The 21866-nt window shown below is 39.4% G+C and overlaps 1 long non-coding RNA gene across 1 annotated transcript in view; it reads left to right on the top strand.

Moving 5' to 3' along the window:
* The window catches only part of LOC116216535, a 79386-nt gene that overhangs the window by 50794 nt on the left and 6726 nt on the right, over positions 1 to 21866 (top strand). Inside the window, exons 7-8 of the long non-coding RNA XR_004159463.1 lie at positions 14949 to 15014; positions 17326 to 17458. This is a non-coding gene — a long non-coding RNA (uncharacterized LOC116216535). The remainder of the gene's footprint in view (positions 1 to 14948; positions 15015 to 17325; positions 17459 to 21866) is intronic.

The following is a 21866-nucleotide window of genomic DNA, read 5'->3' as shown; positions in this document are numbered from 1 at the left end:
AAAAAACCCAAAACCAAAAAACAACGAAGTATAACCAAGGTATAATGTACCTTTTGTTATTTTGCATGTAAATGTTAGTATATGTGGAGTTACGTGGAAACTAGGCCCTTGCTGCCTGCTCCACTGATGTCAGTTTGCCATAAAACGATGGGCTGAGAAATGATGAGGGTTTAGAGTTGATTCCTGGGTGGGTCAGACATCCCTGCCTCTGGGGCAGCAGCACCTGTCAGGCAGGTGGGGAGGAAGGCTGGCAGTGGCAGCACGCCTTCTGGGCCCTGTGGCCGTGGGCTGTTCTCAACCAAAACACCCATCTGGACTGAGAGTTCTTGCTTGTTCACAGCGAGATTGTGCTTGGCTGCAGGCCTATGGCAAAGAAGGGATTCTTGCTACAAGATGAGCCTCAGCTGGGCTGCATTCCCCAGGACCCAGCATAGGCAGCGTAGGGTGAGGGACGACCATAGTTTGAAACACACTTTTCTTTTCCTCCTGCTTTTTCAATTTCTCTTACATCTTCTGCACTTTTCTATATTCATTTGTACCTGCACTTTTACAAAGCTCAGTCGTTTGTCCTGTTTCTCTTGCAGTATGCGTTTCTAACATACCTGAAGAGTTATTTTGCTCTTTCAGATGTTAAATACAGTGTTCATTTGGTTGCAGGTAGCAGCCACCCAAACACAGAACTAGCCTGGTCAGCAATTGAATTGGTGTATCCCAATGCTTTTGATCTAAGGACCACCTATCATGAGAAAAAATCCATCGACTGTCGTGGGCTTTGTAGTCAAAATGGTTAATTTTAAAAATTCGGATATAATTTATACTTTCTTATGCTTTGTTTGGTGACTTGCTTTTCTCTGTAGGAGTGCGTATTTGATTTTATTAAAAAAGTTAACTATCATTTGTGATTTATTTCCAAATGTCTTGCAAATTACAGATGAAGGGACTTCTCAGTCACAGCCAAAATCTTTATGAGTCAAGCAGAAGTTAATGTAACTTGTCAGTTTCGTCTGTATTTTCTTGCCAAACTCCCAAATCTAAGGAAGTTGGAAGGAATTGCTTTTCTTAATGAAATTCATCTGGAGGCATAGTCCATGGCAGCCTCTAGGACTTTTGCTAAGCTGCACCTGGACTATGTGCAGGGGTTAGCTATGATGTGTTCAGATGTCCTTGGTGTAGAAGCTAGATTTCAGGAAAAAAAAAGATTGTGCTTGCTTGGGATGCATGCAGGTGTCGAATTGAGGAGCAGGTATGCACTCCTGCCTTGTAGAGGGGAACTCTCTAAGGCTGTTAATAGAGATACACTCAAACAGCTTTTGTTTCTGCTTATGATGACAAAAATAGGGCTTCTATGTAGCACTGCCTTTCCTTCTGGCATGAAATCCATGACAAAGAAAAGACAGGCATTTGTTCTTGTCTTTCATGCTGAAGAAACTGGTGGCATTGGATCTGGTGCTGAAAAAAAAGGACCACAGTTTAGGATGCTCTGGAAATGATTATTCACGTGAGCTGAATGCTGGGGAGAGAATAAGAAAGGAGAGAATACATAACTCAGTCGGACAAAGAGACTAAATCATTTCATGAGAGGTTTCATCAGAAACAGAATTTTTTCTTCTTGTCTGGCTTCACCTCTTTTTTTTCCAGCTGTGCTCCCTTCCTTAGATGTATTAACGAGGAGCACAGTAGCAGTACTGCTTGTGCTCACACCCTTCTGAGGTGGAGCTCATCTCAATTGCCTTTTACTCCGGGGAAACAAAAAATACCAGAGTCCATAATAGGGGAAAAACATCAATAGTCAAGATGAAATGCAATCTCTTGCTCAAAATTTTGATTTGCCAAAAGCCCTGTACTTTTTCTAAAGCCAGTCCCCCATTCTATTATTTTACAGTTAAAGGAGTATTATTCTTCTAAAATGCTGGATTAGATGCATACCTTAAATTAAGAAAATAATAAGGCTGTTATATCTGTCTCCTCATTTTTAGTCTGCTATAATGAGCTGAGATTGACCTGACAAAGAAAGCATGCGTCTGTAAGAGATGTGCATATCTAACATGAATCTGTAGACTGATTAGGTATGCACTAAGTACACTTTGCACTATAGGAAAAACATTTTCAGAACTCCAGAATGAAGTTGCTAGTTCTCTGAGATAAAGCATTCTTCTTCTATGCTTCCATCCATTCACTTTCTGTTCTTCCTTATGCACATCTCCTAAATGAATGAGGGATATTTTTTTCCCAGTTAATTAAGACTGTGAACTACATGATTTCATTATCTCAGCTTTACTGGATCACTCTGTGTCTAGAGTGAGTAAGAAAGAAAGATTTGATCAAGTAAGTATGTAGAGTTTGAGAATGCTTCAGTTTCATGTGGGAGTTGGTGTGGGTTTGTGCCAAATTTTATTTTAGATTATTATTTTTTTCTTAGTACAAAAAGGCGAGCTGTGGATAAGGGTCATCAGATACTTAATCTGCTAGGATCTCTCTGAAGCGGGTGCCTGTGTTGCTCATGTGTGGTGCTAGGTGTGTTCTTACTCATTTCGTTGCTCTCGTGGGCAGACTGGCACCAGAGCCCAGCAGGCTCCCAGAGCTGTACTGCATAGTCCTTGCTGCACAGCGCGTCCCAGCGTGTCTAATTGCACTGTAATGAGGGATTCAAATCCACAGCTATGACCTGCCTCAGAAGGAGGGAATGGGGAAGGTGTTGCCAAGCACAAGTCCTGAGGTGCCCAGCCTTTCGGACTCTCTTCTTCTTAGCCAGTCCTCCCCAGCTCCTGTTTCTATATGCTCGACTTTGCACGTTTTCAGCTTTTACTCTAAGAACTGCTATTGAGAAGGTGTAAGTGAAGTCATCAACCAAATGTTTTCACTGTTATCTTTGATCATCTGTTATTTTGAATACATACCTCAGAGAAATGTTAAAATAGCAGATTAACTTCCACAGTTCCCATCTCTTTCTTTTTTCTAACAAACCAGTACACTAACTGGAACCCAGACAGGATGCATTGAATTATTTAGCATCACTGGCATAGGTGGCACCATGTGGTCTCCTTTCTTCTCAGACTATTTATCCATGCAGATGCTGGGGATGCAGAATGGGATGTAGCTCAGACCTCACCAGCAGCTTCCCTCTAGTGCAAAACTTGGCCATTTTTTCCCATCTCTTTTATCTGGTTATTAATCCACGTTGTTAATTTCCCCCTTCTCCCTGGGTACTTTTGTTTTGAAGTAGACTGGAGGTTTGGGGGTAATTGAGGACAGAATGTAAACCTTTGGAGTCTTTGTATGGGAGGTTGGTTAAGGAGGGGGAATTCTGGATTGTGCTCATCTTTTCTTCTTCAGGAAAGAAGTTATGAGTAGGGTAGAGCTCTCAGAAATCACAAAGGAACAAGAAGATACCCAGTGCAGGCAGAAAAGCAAGCCTCCTTTGGATGGTTTGGTCTTTGTTGTGGTGTCTTAGGAATAGCATGGATATTTCTGCTAAGCACTCTGCATCATTAAATACTGTAAGCTCTTTGCATTATTAATTGTTCTCATATTCTGTGAAGCAGGAAAACAGCCAAAGGTGCATAATCTTAATTCCCACTCTCCTTATATAATTTAACTAGTGTTCAGTGACCTTTAACTGGAAAGTGATTTTTCAAAAGCTCTTTCCAAATCTATTTTTTACTTGACATCCGTACTGTCAGCTATGCCTGAGATTTTGCCAAGCTTAAGGGAAGGTCAGAACATTATAGAAAACAGATCATCTTGCTTCTAGCCACACTCCAATAAAAAAATAAAATAGATCAATAAAGAGTGTTGAAGCCATATAATCCAAATTTTGGAAATTCCTGTTGGCAGAGGAACTTAAAGGTATTAACAGAAAATGTTTTCTTTAAGGATGAGTGACTGCAATAGCTGCTGTCAGTCAGTGACTGGGAGCTTTCTCTGCATGCAGATATCGTGTCCAGCTCAAGAATGTATCATTCAGGTGGCAGCCTCCTTTTGGCAGGACTCGCAAAAGGAGAAACATGTCAGTACTCTGATCACCCTTCCAGCCAAGCTAGCCCTTTTTTGGTAACTTGGAAATGACCACATTCAGAAATATGTCATAAGTGATCGAAACAGCAGAAAGGAGAATCCGTTGCTCTTTTTAAACACAGCTTTTTTTTTTCCTGGGGCATATCATAGCTATAAAAAGTTCCAGTCGAAATTTTCTGGACTATTCATCTAACTTTTGTTTACGTAAATATGCAAGGCTAAATTCAAGAAGTTAAGGTAGCAGTAGCCAAAAGAGATCAATAGTTAATATCTTTTTTTAAAAAGTTGTACTTGATTTGAATTGATCTGATTGTAAAATTTGGCCCGTGTGTTGCACAGTTTGAACTGCATCCTGGGATGATCATCTACTTTTAAAAGAACCAGAGAAGGGCATAGATATCTTGGCACGTGTGATTGATTTATTTATTTTTAGGCAAACTATTCAATCATGCATTGTTAATGTTGGGAACAAAACGCCGAGCTGGAAATGATGAAATGTGTTCACCTCAAAAATTTCAGGTTTTAAATGAACTTAATTTTTAATAGAAGTTATTCTTTCATTTCTTTTCCTTGTGATGCTCATACCAGCCCAGGCGAAACAGGATTATTTTGTCCTGAGAAGGCCAGGACTTGAATAGTCAGCAAAACAAGTGACTAAAGGTCTGATTAATTCTGAAGAAGCGGAGATAAAGCTGCTGCAATACAGTGTCTTTATTTGAACAGTTTATAATGTTCCTAGCCTGAAGTGTTTTGCTAAGCACTGACATGTGTTAACTGGTGTTGTAGGGCATGTGTTAGTTTTCTATAGTTCTGCTAATTATAAGTGTAACAGATCTATAAAACCGTAAAGTTGATTCTTCTGCCAGGTCAGGATTGTTTTCCAGGGCAGATGTAGTACTGTGTTAGGTATTTAACATATTAAGCTTTCAAGCTCCAGAGTGTGTGAGTCTGCAACCATGGTCACCCTCTGAGCTTATCTATGGAAGCAGAAGAAACTCAGAAAACTGAATGGGAAGTTAACCAGCCCCCTGTGAGCACATGGGATGTGGGCATGAAGACTAATGCGTGCTTTCCTATTCCTCACTTCATCCCATTATTCTATTTCTTATCTCTGATTATTCTCCAAAATTCAATCCTTAGAAATACAACTAGTTAATCCTAATGGACTTCTAAAGGCTATGCTGACTTGAGGTGTCAGTGACCAGGATTCTGTAACATCAAAGTATGATTCTGTCCTTCCTAGGGAGAAAACAGCTTCATGCAATCTTTTTTGGTTGTTGCTGTTGTTATGCTGGGAATAAAATACATGGCTTTTATTGTCTGACTTCTAATGCCCAAGGCTACATTTATAGGACTGACAGTTGTTATAAATGTAGTGCTGCCTGTGGAATGATCGGGCTTGTTCTGGAAACTGCTGACAGGGAGCTCTAGCTCAACAGTTTCTGAGGTTAATTTTCTGAATAAAGTCTCAGCATAACTGCTAGAGACATTAAATAACTTCAAGAGATTTTAACTTGCAAAAATTTCTCAGAGTTTGGAAACCTAGATTGTATGTGATGTCACAGCCAGACATCCCTGAAAATGGACACACACTTATGCGAAGAAACCAGTCAGAGAGTGGACCTTCTGTTCATCATTTATTAATAAAACTGTAACTTCAGAATGCAAGTACCTTTGTTTTCAGATGAAAACACAACCTGTTCTAATAGCCATCCTTAAATAAGTCCTGCCTGACATCTGTTATTCCTACCCCCAGTATCACCTGAATGCGATGGAAATGAAGCTGCTAAGTGTTGGATCAGCAAAACCTTTTCTGATGAAGGCACCAGTTACAAAATCTTTCTTTTTAAGGCACATTCAAGCATAAGAACTGTCTCTTTCTCAGTAGCTTATATGCTCTTTTCTCATTTGAAGGACTTTGTTTAACTGTGTAATCTTAAAAGGTAATTTGCTGTTCAACAGTACTTGTTTATAGGGGCTTCAATTACAGGAAAGCTCTTAGGTTGCTGTTTTTTTGTTTTGTTTTTTTTTTTTAATGTGTTTTTAGTTTACTTTCTGAAGACTTTAAATATGAACTCTTGTGAACTAAACTGTATTTTCCAAAGTAATGTCTATGATTTCAAGTCTGTTTTGGAAGGGAAGTATTAATGGTTCGTAGCTGTCAAGTATTAGGCCTTTAAAGAAATTAAACTGTAATTTACCCTTAAGTATCCAGTGGTACTGAAACACAGAGTTTGCCCTAGTTTTTAAAAAGTCAGACCCTGCAGTGCAAGGGACATTATGTTGTTGCTGCATATTTTGTTGTATTATTAATAATATATTTTTCTAGGCTTGTAAAATATAAACAAACCTTGAATCATCTCAGACTGCAAATAATCATTTTAAGTAGTGCATAGTGATAGGACAAAGGGGAATGGTTTTAAGCTCAAGGAGGGAAGGTTTAGATTGGGTGTCAGGGGGAAGTTTTTCACAGAGAGCAGTAAGGTGCTGGAACAGGCTGCCCAGAGCAGCTGTGAGTGCCCCATCCCTGGAGGTGTTCAAGACCAGGTTGGATGGAGCTCTGGACAACCTGGTCTAGTACCAGATCTGGAGGCTGGTGGCCCTACCTGTGGCAGGGGATTAGTACTTTGGAACTTGATGATCCTTGGTGTCTGTTCCAATCCAGGTCATTCTGTGTGGACTTCACTGAATCATATACTCATAGAATGGCCTCGGTTGAAAAGGACCACAACGATCATTGAGTTTCAACCTCCCTGCCATGGGCAGGGCCACCGACCACTAAACCAAGCTGCCCAGAGCCACATCCAGCCTGGCCTTGAAGGCCTCCAGGGATGGGGCATCCACAACCTCCTTGGGCAACCTGTTCCAGTGTGTCACCACCTCTGTGTGAAAAACTTCCTCCTAATATCTAAACTAAACCTCCCCTGTCTCAGTTTAAACCATTCCCCCTTGTCCTATCGCTATACACCCTCATAAACAACAATTCTCCCTCCTGTTCATATGCTCCTTTCAAATATTGGAAGTCCACAATGAGGTCTACCTCGAGCCTTCTCTTCTCCAAGCTAAACAAGCCCAGTTCCCTGAACTCAATTGTATCTGGTGGTTTATATTCAGCAAATAGGAATAAAATACTGTTTCATGATGTAAAGGAGTGTTCCTGCACCTCACGCTAAGGGTATTGAGCTCATATCCACAAAGCTGGATTTGCAGAACTTGCTGTCCTGAATGCAGCACCCCACTGTTTCTAGGTCCTGGACTGATTTTGCTGTGGCTCTCAGTTGCTGTCATCATTAGCGCTAAGATCTCCACCCAGCCCCCTCTCTTTGGGATGGGGAACAATTTGCCCTTTGCCTCTTTGGCTGGGATTCGTTTGCTCAATTCCAGATACCTGTAGTGAGTCTCCGCCTGGGGAAACCACTTGGTTCTATTTACAGTCAGTGGAATGAAGATGAATGTCTGGGGCAAGACTGGTCTCATTCTGCATTAGTGATGTGAAACAGGTCATATGATCCTGACCTTAACATGCTTTTTTAACAGAGCCTATGGCAAAATCTATGGCTGATATGAAGCCTAACTTGTGTGACCTATGAAGGCTTAGTAATCAAAACCTAGCAGTTGGCAGTTATATAAATAAATTCAGAAATGTCTTAAACCAAAGAGCAGTAGCAGCATCAGGGTGAAAAAGCTGTGGATATCAATACTCACCTAGTTGAAGTCTAGACTTGCTTGGAATTCTTCTCCTTTCTCAGTTTATCTTCTTGTAAACTGTAATAATAATGCTTTTTGATTGCAAATGTCTTGGTGCTGTCCATGAGGTAAACTGGGGCCACAGCCACAGTTGTATAAGCTGTAGACCACCGAGGTATGGCAAGTGTTTGCGCTGGCTTTACTGGAAAATTTGGTGAAGATAACCTGGTACAAAACCTGACACTTAAGTCCTGATTTTCACGTGTTACTGGATAATGGGATATGAATCCTACAGGATTTGGAGTTGCACGTGGAATTGATCACAAACAGCAGCGCTAAGGAAAAGGCATAAGGGTCCTTTGCTTTGGGATGTGTCCATGCACTAACACTGGCATTCATATGATGTTATTTACATTATAGTGCAGCTCTTATGTATAGACCTTTTGGTTCTGGACAACGTTGAAAGCACAGAACTGTTTGTTATATGTAAGGCACCAGGATTGTCTTGGATACAAACCACAGGCATATCAGTAATAAACAATCGAGTGTTCCCTGATAACAGCAGCTGTCTGAGTCCTTACATCCAATTTAAGAGATGCCTGCAATAGAAATTTGCAGTTTGGCCATTGGAATTTAAATTACACAGGGTGAAAGCACGTTAAAATGGTGAACTAATATAGCTGGTTGGGTCTGTGAGAAGGAAAAATTAATAGGAGACCATGGGATCAAGGTTGGCTAGCTGTGATTGAAAATTAGAAGTGTTGAGCACTGTGTGATTTCTTCGGTGTAAATGGAATGAAAGCAATTTTGAAAGCTTAACAAGTCTGTCTCCCTATTGCTTTTTGTAATTCAAAGCAAGTGTCTGTGCTGGTAATTTCTGCCAGTCTCCTGAAACCCCAATAGCTGGAGAGTATAATTTTGTTAGTTTTCTAAATTCTAATCTTTGTTTCTTCTCACAACTTCTGTATGTGGGGCTTAGTGTTTCTTTCAGGGAGGAAATGCAATTTGAGTATTACAAGAAGTGGCATCTTTGCAACTTGCAGAGAGTTCTGATGGTGTACCCTGGAGTGCATTTTGGTGGAGCTGGGATGCAGCCTGGGCATGGATGTGGGAGCTGCAGTTTGGTTCTTGAAATTCTGCCTTCTTCTAAACGCTTTGCAATTTGTCCTGCCCCAGCCTTGTCCATTTGATGCATAAATTTGAATATTAAATATACTTATCTCAACTGTGTCTACCTTCCATTTAAAGGGTGCATATCTTCTTAATTCATGGTAGGGGGAAATCTGACCATTTTCTAAAACAAAGTACTGAGTGTTCCAGTGCCAGTAGGTTGTGGTAGACAAAGTAGTGGCACTCAGGACTAGCTGTATGTCATGTATTTATGAGCTGATAGTTCTCAGACTGTGAAAGACAGATAAAAGGGTAGTGATTCAGGTACTTGATTGTAGGCACCTAAAGCATTTTACATTGCTGATATAGCCTTTGTAGGACTGGCAGATGTGAAACTGGAAGAATGGGATACTCATGACCCACCTGTAACATCAGCTGAGGCAGAGGGACATCAGGCATTGCCTGTGGCTGAGGCATCGATATCTGGGTACTTGGATCAGTGTTAAAGTGGTGAGAGGTTAAAGTGACTTCCTGGCCTTTCTGCTTTGCTAAATTCATCAGTGTGAAACGTTCTGCTCTTTTCTATCCTTTATGGATGGTATGTATGGATGGTACTCTTATGTCCACTAGAACTTGTTTTTAATACTCAGCAAGGACCAATGTAGGGGGATGATAACATTTTGGACATCACAGCTGTTAAGAGAAAGATAGCTGGATTGACACACATCAATTGTTACGTAATTCATATTCAGATCTCATAATTTCTGTAGTAAATAGAGAGACAGTAGTTTAGTTGCATCACCAACACAGTCGTTAGTGACTTCATGTAGTTAGTGCAAACCATTCTGCTATATTTTCAGAAAAAATATCTATGTACATTCATGCCTAGTTTCAAGTTAATTATTTTATTTTGAAATAAAAACAGCAAACATACTGCTTCCCTAGATACAACATTATTTTTCCCATTAGGACATGATGAACATACAGAAGGGAATGGGAGATGTGAGCTGGTAATGCATCACTTAATTTCCATCAGTGCCTAGAAAGATGAGGATTTGATCTTGCAGAACTCTGTAAAGCCTGAATTCTAATGAATTTAGGTGAAATTTTTCAGTGAAAGTGAGGGAAAAAGTGATATCTGTGACATTAGTAATTCCTGTTTTCAGACAAATTCTAACAGTTGGGACTTCTGTAATGCACAACGTGGTAGGAAAATTGGATGTGTTATAACCTCATGAAAATATAGTTAGAAATTTGTTTCCAGACTTAGTAAGGAAACGCAAAATTCCTTAGGAGAATAACTGCTTGGAGTAATACCTCAACAATTCTGCTTGTTGATTAGGTATTCATTTATTGGCAATTATTGTTGCACTTCTCTTTTATTTATTTATTTTTTTTTTCTCATTAGAATCTTCTTTGTACTTACCAATTTTTCCTTTTAATTAGTTCTCTTCTTTGGTCTTAACATGTAGGAGAATTAAGCAAGGCTCTCTAGGCTGCTAGTAAGATCAAAATCTGTAAAATGAAGTGGAAGATGGAAATGAAACTCTGTTTGAACATTAAACAAAGGAAAATAATTATGATGAAGATCATAATAATAAGATGACTCCTAAATTACTACAGAGCAGCCTGGCCACAAAACTATAAAAAGAGAAAAAATATCCATCCTAGCATTTTGTATTTTAATTAAAATGTGTCATCTTTAAGTGCTGTCATAAATGTTACCCCCAGGACAATGAATTCTGACGTTGTACTTAACTCTGATTTTGGATCAGGAGCTATGTCCACACAGGTTACTGTGGATTTACTTGAGAATAACTCTAGAAGAAAGGACTTTTGCCTCCTCTGTAGACCAAAACAAATATACAGTAAAGAAAACAGAGGTTTAAAGAAAACAGCTGCAGAATAACAACTGAGTCTGGATTTAGATGCAACAATTGAACCTTTTCACTTTATGGACCTTTCATGCTTAGACACAAACAAACAATCTGTGGAGCCCACTGGAACTGGGATGTTCTAGGAGCTCATGACCTCTTCTATCTGAAGCCTGAAAAAAGGCTATCTGTAAAATAAGATATACAATATTGCAAAAAGTGTACAGCAAAAATTGATGTTAGTCATCTTGTTGTGAATTTGCTTTTCTTATTGAAAAGTTTTGAATTTTGAAAGAGAAAAGTTCTCCCCAGGACTGTCTGAAGATAAAATAATCTCTTCAAGTGTTTACAATGCCTTCAGAAAGAAAATATCATATTTGTGTGCTAACTTCAACTTGCTGAGAACTCCACAGCATATGGTAAGACCGAGCTTCACAAAGTTACCTTTGCCCACCACTGAAATGCAATAGTCTCTGAAGAGTGCTCGACTGCATTGAGTGGTGTTGTAGATGAAATGAAGAACCAGAAAGGTGGGTGGCTGGGGCTTGCAAGAGGCTGTTCATTGTGTTGCAATTACCTGAGCAGAAATTTAATTGGGGTGCTGGTGCTGGCACAACTGATTTTGTAAAGCTGCTACAAGGTCTGTATTGATTGTAACTGTCTTTGGAAAACCAGCTAGTTTTATATGTCTGTCGCATGCCTTTTGGAATCATGGTTGGTAGTGGCTTTGGGATGGGAAAATGCTGCTAAAATGTGGTGGACTGGGGTCATTCGTTTACATGGTAGACAGCTTCTGTTTTCTCTCTCAGTAAGATACCATCCTTTCTTTATTTTTATGCTAAGAAAACCTGCCTCTGTACTAGCAAAGAGATGCTGTTGGAAACTCTGCAGAGGTTGGGGAAATGCTGGAAGGTCAGCTCACGACTCACCACATCCCTCAGGTGTGCAGGCAGTATTTCTTCAAAAATTGCTCCCGTGCTGTAATCAGCATGCTTGTGACCTTGCAGAATGAAAGAAGGCCTACCTACTTGTTCATCTTCAGTAGGCTTTCATTTTTGCTGCAAGAAGAGGAGTCTTGCTGAGACCAAATTACCATCTCTGGGCATTGTGAAAACTCTAGGGGATTCACTTGTTAAGTCAACCCTTCAATGAATATACATAGAAGTTATGTTTTTTTTTTTCTGCAGGTATGAGACTTGCACATTCATTTAGACCAGTGAGAGACCTTTGCTTTAGGAACAGCCTATTTCTCATGTTCTCCACAGGGATTTTGTTGTGTTTATGTAGTATATTTTACTGGCATAAAGCTACATTTTGTCTTCTATCATAAGTCTGTTACTGAAACTTAGACTTGTACAACCTCCTCTGTTTTTGTGCATTTGGGAATATTTGGATTTTTTCCATCTTTTCCTATTGAATTTGAGTGGCACCATTTTGCCCTTGTGTCATTGCTGAAAAAGAAATGTTACGACAGAGGTGCAACTGCAAACTTGAATAATGACTTAATACCCACGCTCTTCTCCTATTATATTATTGGAATAATAATATAACTTTAACTAGATCCAACAGATGGAACACCTTCCCCACAAGGATGGACTGAGAGAGCTGAAGCTGTTCAGCCTGAAGAAGAGAAGGCTTCAGGAAGATCTGGTAGTGACCTTTCTGTATCTAAAGGGGCTGTAAGGAAGAAGGGGATACCCTTTAGCGGGATTTACTGTAAAAGGACAAAGGAAAATCAAACTAAAAGAGGAGAGATGTAGACAGGACTTAAGGAAGAAGTTTTTTACTGTAAAGATGATGAGGCACTGGAATGGGTTGGCCAGAGGTGTGGTGGAAGTCCCATCCCTGGAGACATTCAAGGTCAGGCTGGATGGGGCTCTGAGCAGCCTGATCAGCTGTAGGCGTCCCTGTTCACTGCAGGGGAGTTGGACTAGATGACTGTTATGGGTCCCTTCCAGTTCAAGTGATTCTATGATTGTATGGTGATTTTAGAAACTTATCAGTGGAGTTAGAGACTAGCTCTATTTTGGCCAGTGTACAGTTTTCAGTGATACCTCACACTTTGCTGAAGGTTACTAATATGCAATATAAATGGTGAAATATATTGTAGAAGAGATCAAGTGCTATAGTCATTTGGCTCTGTTGAAGCTGCTTCTGCTGTCACCTAACACTGGTCTCAGCACTACATTAAAGCAGAATGCACATGGCTTTTGGGTCCTCTGTTGTCCTACAGGTAGAAGCACTGCTGCCAGCATTGCTTGATATCAGTGCGAACACACACACAAAAAAAATCACTGTCCCTTATAGTAAAAATAATACTAAAAAATCCAGAGTGCATTAAAGGTTTAATTGTCAAAAGCTATTCATCAGAAATGGGATGAGAACTGCATATTATTGTCATGTCCTTGCTGCAAAGGTTGTGCTTTAGCAGTTTCCTATTCAGCAAAAGTCCTAGCAGTGGCATTGCCTGCCATAGCACCAAGGTTGCTGCACAGCTTAGCATTTTGCTCTGCTCTTTGTATGTGGTTAAAGATTCCCTTACAATGGCTATTTCCGTGTATTTCTTTAATGTAGTTGTCACAAGTTTACAGCTGCTGCATGTTCCAACTCCAGTTGCAGCCCATGCTGATCCTCTTTGTATTCTGTTCTGGTGTTATTTTATTCCTCTTTTTTTATACTCCTGGGCTTAGGGAGACAACTGTAAGTAATCAAAGATCAAGAGCTGGGACTGTGGCCCTGATAATTTAATGTGCCCAAGATTTCCTCGTGTTATACTCTAAATAAGTGAAGATGTTTCAATGAAAAAGAAAATATTAATCTTAAGGAATGTGAAGTGCACTTCAAACTGAAGGAAAAAAAACATGAATAGCGTTGTGAGTGATTCAGTAACATCTTCATTTTGATTTTAAATGTACTTGAGTCCATGATGGACAAACTGCTAACAGCAAAGTCAGAGCAGGTAGAAATACTTCCTCTGAAATCTTTTCGACCTGACATGCAATGATATGCAATTTCCAGAAAGAAGACCTAAGTATGAGGCAGCTGTCAGGGGAGTGAGAAATGCAGGCACATATCACGGTATGTTTACAAAACATCCACCTCCCACATTCCCTTATATAGAGTTTTCAGCAAAGGAATGATGCAGAAGCTATGCATTAAACCGTAGACTTGGTGGCAAAGGCTGTCTGCTAGCCTGTTTTATGTGTTGTTGTTGTTGCAGACTTTAAACATAGGATGAGCCAAGTTTTAAGTGGAGGATCTGTTCCACAAGGTTGTTCTGTAGAAACGTGAGTAATAAGATGATAGAATTGTCTCATCTTCTGTTAGATATTCAGACTCACATGTGCTGTCTTTGGGGAAAATGAAATGGAAGTCCTCTTCTAAAATAAAATCCTGCTAGCCCTGTGCAAGTGATGCAATCAGGAAGCTGTGCTTGTGTGGGCAAAGCAGTCAACAGGTTTGTTAACTGAGGGCTTCTTGCTGCCCATGTAGCACTGTTGTCTTGGATCCTGTACAGCTCCTCTGAAGTCAGGAATGCTTGGTGCTGACTTCAGGTGTAATGATGCTACGCTCCAAGAGCCATGGGTTGGTGAAGGCAGAACTTCAGAAAGAACTAGAGCCACAGAAAGTGCAAAGCTAAGAGCTGGGAAACGTGTGGTCATGAATATGAGGTTCACACCATTACATGTCGAAGAGAGTGGAGCTCCACATCTTTGTAAAGCTACAAAATGTAGTAAAAAGTGTATTCTCAGGAAATGATCAGGTAGGGTATTCTAAAATGTGTTATTGAACACTATTCCTCTGACCTCTTCGGTGCAATGAGGGCTCCCTGTTGCACTTCCTCAGTAACCACATAGTTTCTCTATAATTTTGTGTAGAGATGTTGCAACTGTACTAATTCATGAGAAACTTCTGTTCACAGATGACCTTTAGGTAGAGCCAGTTTTAGCTGGAATGGTATTGCCTGTACTTCACTATTACCAGGACTTTATTATTTTTCCCTCATAATTCTTACTACTTCTAGTCATCAGCCCGTTTTCTGTTCTACTCCATTTCCTGCTTTGCTGATAAACAAAGCAAAAGACATTAGTATTTCTAAAATTCCATTATTTTGTAACTTAGAGATCTTCTGTCTTTCAGTATTTAATCTGTAGTACAACTTTCAATTTATCTACTTATTTATTACTGAATTTACGTTCGTGCATTGAATGTGAAGCTTTCCTAATAAACACTTAAAAACCTGAATCTGTTCCTCTTTTACAGATATCTTGGAGTTGTCTAGAGGAGGAGAACAAATCTCATGCTCAGATTTCCAGTGAAAATTCTTCTGTGAGTGTTTTCATGTTATCTCTTGACAAAATGGTTATTATCCCACTAATCTTAAGGAGTGTAAAATGTATATGTATATAATTACAGTATGTTTACAATTACAATACCAAGAATCAATCATCTTGGTAGAATTTTGTGCACACACTGGGTTCCTTCAAAATTCAGAGAAGACTAATGACAAGAAATTTATCTCGGCATCTACCCACAGTGGTGAGAAACTCCACAATTGTCTGATACATTTCAGTGCTTCTCACCATCACCTCTTGTATTTCTGAATAACTCTATGCACTGTTGTGAAACTCATTACAAAGCTGGGCTGTTTTTCAAAGCTGACTGCTTCTGTGGATGGGGGCAGTAATAACTTCTTTCTTCTGTGTTTCTTTTTATGTTTCCATGCTCTGCTAGTACCAAGTATGAGCAAATTGCACACAGCTATACTTACATGGGCAATAACATATATTTTTTGCTCTCCAGGGGCAACTTGCGTTTTTCTGCCTTAATCAAGTTTCTGCAAAATTTTGTCCATTGCTGTATTATCATAATACATAGTATTACTTTTGTGTTGCTAGAGAGAAGCTTGTTGTAGCTTGGATCTAGCACAATATTATCTTGACGTGCACTAGAGTACACACAATTACTTAACTGATAGTTAACGTCCATGGAAAAAGCTTTTCCTAGATGGAGCTTAAAAATAACCAGTGACCTTTGCCTCTCCATCTGGCTGCACTTGGTTTAAAGCCGGGCTGTGTAATGCTAGATAAGCAGAGGAACTACACCACCTTTTGTTGTGAGAGCCTTTTATGGCCCAGAAGGATTATATGGATGTGTCTGAAAAGCAGAGAAGCTCAGGAACAGGTCAGAGAGACAAGCAAGGGGCGAGGGACTGGAAAATTATGCTTTTTTTTTTTTTTCTTTTAAGTTCCTCTTGGAGCAAGAGTGTACTCACAACCCTCTTTGTCACTTTTCCTAATGCTGTTTCCACATTTATCAATGTTTTTTTCTGCTCCCAGATGTGTCTGTGCAGGGATATTTGGTGTACTACTGGCTTTATTTTAATGCTGGGTGTTGTAGCTTGGATGGGTGGTCCTGTTTTTTGTTTTTATGATGCTGCCAGTATTTGACCCTGGAGCATTGCAGAGGGGCATAGTAGCAGATACGCTCTGCTGTAAATTTGCCTCACCTAGATGGCTCCTTTTACCCTGCTGGATTGCTATGGGGTAGTTTTTCTAGTAAAAACCTCAGTCTGCTGCCTCCTCAGCTGAAGGAGCCCATAATTTATCCCTCTTGCTGATGCACATACACAAGCATCTTAAATGGGTTGGTAAGTAATCATTATCTTGAAGTGGCAGGCGGTAATTGCTGTATTAAAATTCTATGTAGCTTATTTGCTGTGCAGAACTACAGCAGAACTGTATGTACTTTGCCAAGCAAGTTGATTAGAGATGCCTTAGGCATCATCTTTTCCAATTTTTAAAAGATTAATCATGCATAGTTTTCATATTAACTTAGAACAGGGCAAGGGGTGAATATGAGACAGTTCTTGCAGCATGCTCTGCATGTTCTGTATCTTTTTATGAGCCCAGGCTAACCTCTGTCTGTCTCTGATGACCCATCCTGAAAGAAGAAAAGAGAAATATTGTAATGAATCCACCTTCTCCAGGCAGGGTTTCTGTTCCCCCTGGAAAAGATACAAATGAAAAGAAATGTTGGAGATGCTGAACGTTCCTGTTGACCTTGCCAGCACTAGAATAGCTATGGTAACGTACGCTAGCATATGTCACAGTGTTAACATAGTCAAGGTGGAGGAGCTGCCTAGCAGAGGTGCAGAGTGTTTGCATTGTACAAAAAATGACAAATGACATAAGCTAAGCTTGCAAAACTACTCAGCTGTTGGTGAATCTGTTTCTATGCCAAAGATTTTGCTATCTTTGTTTGGGCTGACAGTGATTTATTCTGCCCTCCAATGCCAGCTGATGTAGTTGTGATGGAAAACCTTGTTGTACAGTGTCCTGCAGTAAGTACAGGAATTACAACAGTCTAAAGAGTAAGTTTTGCACATCGAACAATATTTGGAGAAGAAACAGAGACTAGCAAATGTTTTGGTGGTCACTTGTCTCCGTGCAAGTGAATGCAGCAATTCTGCCTAAACAAAGATATTCTTGTTCAGCTTCATATGCTATGAGGAAGGCTGGTTCTGGTCTAACAATAAAACTAGAAGAAGCATGTTGTACCATGTGAGTTTATTTCCATTCTGATGGATCCAGCTGAGTTTTGAGAATGGATTGAGTCTGTTGATGTGTTTATACTGCAGACTGGAGAGGTGCCTACCTAAAATGAACTGGGGTGGATGGTGGAACCAGAGCAGCCACAGAAGCATGAATATCCCAGATGAGAAGATGCCCTTGCCTGTTCCTGTTCAAGCAATCTGAGTCGTTTCTGTGTAGGTGGGTGTCCATGTGTAAATTGAAGACCAAACCATGCATTGAAGGGCTTGCAGCCCGAATCCCACTGAAATATGATTATTAATCATATAAAGTTAAGCATAGGAGGCACTGGATAAGCAGTGAGACCTGTGACATTAGCTGTGGATACAAGAAAGGGGAAGTGTGAGTGTAAGCTGATGGTGAAAACAGGATTCTCCGGACCTGTTGTCCACAGTCATATGGAGGCTATGAATTGTTTTCTTGGTGGAAAAATAGTGTGAAAAATTCCCTCTTGTTCATTACTCACAGGGGTGGAAATTTTGCAAAAATTACCAAAACCTACATTAGGAAACTTGACGTATTCTAACATAAGTAAAAAGCTCAATCTGGTGTTTATAATTCACTAATCTGTAATGATTTCCACAGCAAACAATGATATCAAAAGCACAAGATTATGATGAAAGGTATGAAAGAGCAGTTTTCATATTGATAATGAGTATACTGAACCCAAGAGACAAAGGAGGGTAAACTGCTTTCTCTTTAAAGCAATGGAAATTACTTGATAGCTATGTAAAAATAAAATGATCAGTACTGTCAGTGTCTCTGTGATTAGATGCTGAGGTTGGTCAGTGATTGTCATTGGATGAGATTCTGGAATAAGCGTAGTTAAATCACATAGGCTTGGCCATGCATTTCTTCCTGCACTGCTGTGCAAAAAGTAAATGTGCACAGTTGCTTCCTTTTTTCTTCTGTGTTGCTTGTGTGGTGTGATATATAAATTTACTGTGTTTCTGATTACTGCTGCCAGTTGGTAGAGTTAATTTTGCACTGAAGGTGGTTTATAGTATAGGGTTCGCATTTTCTTGATGGTTCATGACAGAGGTTGTTGTGCAGCTAACACACATTTCTTTCAGCAACTGGATGCAAGAATGTACTTCTGGAACTTCCTCTCTGTCCCCTCAGGAGAACATGAGGAGAACATGAATCTTTCTTCCTCTTAATTTGGCTTCTCTATTTTTCACATATGCTGGGGTTAACAAAGGAGTTAGCACTTTCAGTGTACAAATGCTGTTTACTTTAGAATGAAGATCGGCCAGATTTTCTCCCTTACATTATTGTGGTCCATTAAATCTGTTTGAATCTGTTGGGTTTTTTTTGTTTGTTTGTTTTTTTAAATTGCTATTTGCTATTGAATATGTATTTTAAAAGATCATCAAGCCAATATTCTGCTGAAGTTGTCTTTCTTACATCTAGAAACCTCTACCCAAATAGGCAGGAGCTAAAGATCTCTCAGAGAACTGGATAGAGTTCAGATAGTTAACGCCTTATATCCTATTAACAGGTATCTCTTGAAGGGTATTTTGTCCTTGTTAAACTCGGATATATAGATTATCTGGTTTAAGATAATTGAATGAAGACTATATGAATTATAAGAAGTAAAGCAAATATGGTGGAAAATTATCGTTCTTATTTATTTTGTCATCTAAACTACCCCCATTTTGGGCCATCTCTGAGAGCAGAGTTGGCTCACCTCAAGTTAATATCACTCACAACAGGACACAAGAGGAAGGTGCTGCACTGGAGCATCAGTCCGGTGGTGCAATCAATCTCTCACCGTACTGATGTTCCACTTCTTCCCCACAGCAGTTTGTATGGGCTCAGCCAACTTTGTACTTCAAGAGAGTTTTACTAAAAAAAGGTGAATAGAGATCATATGATGTTTTTTCTGGGGGAATTAGTTTAAAATATTTAAGCATTACAAAGGTTTCTGACCTAAATGAACAATGTAAGAGAACCGGGGGTCTACTTTACCTTTGGCTTCTTTTCCACCTGGAGAACACTCAGCATAATAGTTAAAATTCTCTATAACCTGTCTCTCAGAGGTCTCATTCGGAAATTTATCTTCCTCATCTTGGCATTTAAATCTGACCACTGCTTCCCAAGGAATTTAAAAGAGAAATGTTGAAATGTTTTAGTGCACGTATATGCCAAATTGCTCTTCTGAATTATATTCAACAACCTTAATGTTGTTATATAATCCTGAGTTAGAAATCAGGAAGATTGGGGTTCATTGTTTTTTGTGTTTTTTTTTTAAATCTATTTCCTTAAAGTTGTTGAAAGGTACAACTTTCAAAAGAAATGTTCCTAGAGGAAAAAGATGAATACAGTTGGCTCAGTATTAACCACAAGTACTCTGGACCCACTTTTTTCCACTGTGCTGTGTTTGGAAGATGTTTACAGGGCTGGACCAAGCCATGATGTCACTCATGTTTCACAGGTGTAGGTGAAAGTGAAAGCAGCCCTCGCTGTTGGGACGAGGTGGCACAGCCTCCCTTCTCCTTCTGAGGTGGTGACACCCTGTGATGATTGCTCTACCCTGTGAAGACTGCAGTTTGGTTTGATTCATCCAAAACATTTCTATTCTATTTCTGTCTGAAGTGGTTTTGGATGCAAAGCAAAAGGTGTTTTTCTGACTGAACAGGTTTTGTTGATATACGCACTGGGGGCTGGAGAGAATGCAGAGATAAGCATACAGCAGCTGAATTGTGTAAATGAGCAGTTGTGACCCTGAGTTGTTCCAGTAGTTCTGTGATTTAATACTCTCTGCTTTGAGTGTGATTTACTGCACAGTCTGCATCCGCAGATTCTATAGTGCAGAATTTTGTTGTGCTAGATGCATCTATTAAATGGCTTCCAGCTTCCTTTATGCATTATTCCAAGAGAGGAAAATATATAGAATAGGAGGCAAGAAATGTTTTATTGCAAGATATAAAGAAAGGAGGATTAAAAAACTAGAAAGAAAGAAATTGGCAATTGCTAGTTGGCTGTTCATGTTAATCCTCTTTAACACCCACGTGACTTCAGCTGGAAAGCCTCTCACATTTTTCAATCTGTTGTGGAGCACTGAGCTTAGTGACAGTTATAAGAACCTTTAAAAATCTTTAAGCAGTTTGTATCCCCTCTCAGTGTCACTCTGTGCCTTGGCAGGCCGGTGCTGCTCAGAGACCTAGAGCTGAATGATAAGTACAAACCTCGTTTCCGTGTATTTCCAATAGTCTGTTGTGCCATGGCTACTGGTTCAAAGTGACGTGTCAGACACTGATATGTGGATTTCAACAAAAATTTTTGGAAGAGGGCTTAAGCAGAATTTTTATTTTCAAAGTGCAATTTGATAATTTTTAGTGTGTGCCATAAAAACACACCCTGGCATCCCCTGATTTCAGAGGTATTTCAGAGGAACTGCCTGAGAGCATAATTATGAATGCTTTCCTTCTTGAATGACCGTACAGGTAATAAATAAAAAAGGCAGAGTACAATAGATCATTTTTGTCTGTTGTATTGTCAAGGCCATGGCTCATATATCACTTGCAGTACTTATCCAGGTTGATTTTGATGTTGCAAGAAGCTCAGTTTTGCTGCCACGTATGCTGAGACCTACAGTCACAGGGTTATTTTTGTTGTTTTTACCTCTACTGGCAGGTCTCACATGGATTATCATGAGATATAGAGTAACTGAGAACAATTTTACAAATATTTCTGGCATATATGGCTTGACAGCATGGAGAAACTCTATCATAATTTTTTCAGACCTTAAAATGTAATGTATACTCACGGCCATTTGGAAGAAATATCAAACAACAAGAAAATGGCCAGGCTTATGGTGTTTGTTCTTTTCTGTTTGTTTGTTTTTTCCAGCATTATTTTTTTCTGCATCATCTAAGCATGAGAACTGAATAGCAGAGCTGACTGTTTGAAGTGCTACTGGTATGCTGAACTGCAGTGGAGCTGATTTTTCTGTTTGGTAGTTTCATGCTGTCTTTATTTTGCTGAAATTTCAAACATGGTGATGCTGATGAACTTTACTAATGATCCCTTTCATATTGTAAGAAATGAGATATGTCACAGCCTGGAAGCGCCAAACAAGTCATTTAACTATTCAGAGAAGTCACCCTTTATGAGAGCTTGGATTTTGCTGTGTAAATGCTTCAGTTAGTTTGGATCCTAATATATACAGTAAACTTACAGAAATTAAATGAAGGGTAAATCAGAGACAATGTATCTTAAAAGGTCTCTCTTGCATAATGATTGTGTATATGTCATAAATGTATATGTGGATTTGTTTTGTCATACAAGGCATTATCCTTAAATCAAATTTTGATTCATTTACTCTTGCAGAGTCTTTCTCCTATTTGGTTTTAATACTGTGCTATCTAGTATTAATGAGCACAGTGGCAATTTTAATGCAGTGCTTTATAAACGTAAATGTTGCCATTATGGTTTCATACACAGCTTCTTTGTTAACTCAAAAGGTCATTGTGAAACTCACGTGTGCACATAAATTAAAAACAAATGGATTGTATGCTTTTAAAATGATGTGGTGAGGGTAATTAAAAATGAGACTTCACCAGCAGAAGGAAAGGCCTTAGGG

Source organism: Meleagris gallopavo, chromosome 4 (genome assembly GCF_000146605.3).
Source record: "Meleagris gallopavo isolate NT-WF06-2002-E0010 breed Aviagen turkey brand Nicholas breeding stock chromosome 4, Turkey_5.1, whole genome shotgun sequence".
NCBI classification, from domain to species: domain Eukaryota; kingdom Metazoa; phylum Chordata; class Aves; order Galliformes; family Phasianidae; genus Meleagris; species Meleagris gallopavo.
Note: the sequence above shows the minus strand (reverse complement) of the source record. Positions and strands in the feature narration are given on the sequence as shown.